Source organism: Crocodylus porosus, unplaced genomic scaffold, assembly GCF_001723895.1.
Source record: "Crocodylus porosus isolate Cpor-Errol unplaced genomic scaffold, CroPor_comp1, whole genome shotgun sequence".
Taxonomy (NCBI): Eukaryota; Metazoa; Chordata; order Crocodylia; family Crocodylidae; genus Crocodylus; species Crocodylus porosus.
The window spans coordinates 38037549-38038816 of NW_017728949.1; the positions used below are offsets into that span (position 1 = coordinate 38037549).

Below are 1268 nucleotides of genomic sequence, written 5' to 3' on the forward strand. Positions count from 1 at the left end.
CATTCCAAAACTGAGATTTACATTGTACATGATACCAAAATGAATATCCAATAATACTGTACTGGTTGCATTACTTCTTTTAAATTTTAATTCAATAATTATACCTAGTTTTGAACGTACTTAAAGTTGTGACAGAAATACAAACATGCCACATAATTCTGAATCAATGAGCTTCAAAATTTAGAGGGCTCCTGTTTACAGAATTTATATCTAAGGAACTGCAAAGAACTTCTGTAACAAGAGAATAGTAGAATATGAACGTATAGAAATAAACATTACCTCAGTGAGTTTCTCTTCTGTTTTATTTCATGTTTTAAAGACAGTCTAAACAAAATGTGCTCGCTAATGCTCTGATTTAAAAAGGTATTTAGATATCCAAATCATTAGGAGTTAAGTTTAAAAACACCTTCGTGGATCTGGCCTTAAAAACCTATGCCTGAAAATATGAAATGAACTGAAGTTTTGCAACTGACTTTACTAGGCACAGGAACAAGCCCTAAAACTGAATTGGGGGTTGTTTTCAAAGCATTTTGATTGGCAGATAAGTTCCCACCTAACTATAGTCCTAGGCTGAGGTATGGAGCACTGGAAAATAAAGGAAACACACATTTTAACTTTTCTATAGATGGAAAGTTGTAGATATGTGCATTAATTTTCTTTATTTGTTTAATTGTTTTGTTTATTTTGTTACAATTTTGAATCATCTGCCTCAAACAACAATTGTTGCCCCAACCTATCCTGTCTTATACATAACCGTGATTCATGAGATTATTTTTAATTGTTTTGGTGCTAATTAAAATGAAAGTCCCAGGCTGGAAAACTGTTGTTTGTTTAGAAGTTCTGTTTTTGTTTTGTTTTGTTTGGGGGGGCAGGCACCATGTTTTTTAATAAAGAAGTGGGTCACATGACCCTGAGATGCCTAGACAAACCTGAAAAATTATATATTGACATACAGAAGTATCTTCTGTATGTAACCATTAAAATATTGTTTTAATATTTTTTAAGCTTATGTATAAAATGTACATCTTAGTTAATTTTGTGAAATCCTTTACAAAATAAATCACACTCCAATACTTTTTGCATGTATTTTAGAAAAAAAAATTATTACAGCTAGGCCTTATGAAGTCAATCAGCATGTGCATAAACATTTATGATATTGAGGGTTGGGTATGCCAACTCTCAGGGCAAGAACTGTTTGAAAGTCTAACATCTCAAATGGGTCGCCAACTGGTTGGAGGGCCGCACCCAGAGGGTGGTAGTGGATGGGT

At 33.1% G+C, this 1268-nt stretch overlaps 1 protein-coding gene across 1 annotated transcript in view; it reads right to left on the reverse strand.

Annotated features, from left to right (window-relative positions):
• Nucleotides 1–1268, reverse strand: part of DFNB59 (deafness, autosomal recessive 59) — a 13655-nt gene that overhangs the window by 3816 nt on the left and 8571 nt on the right. The window lies entirely within an intron of this gene.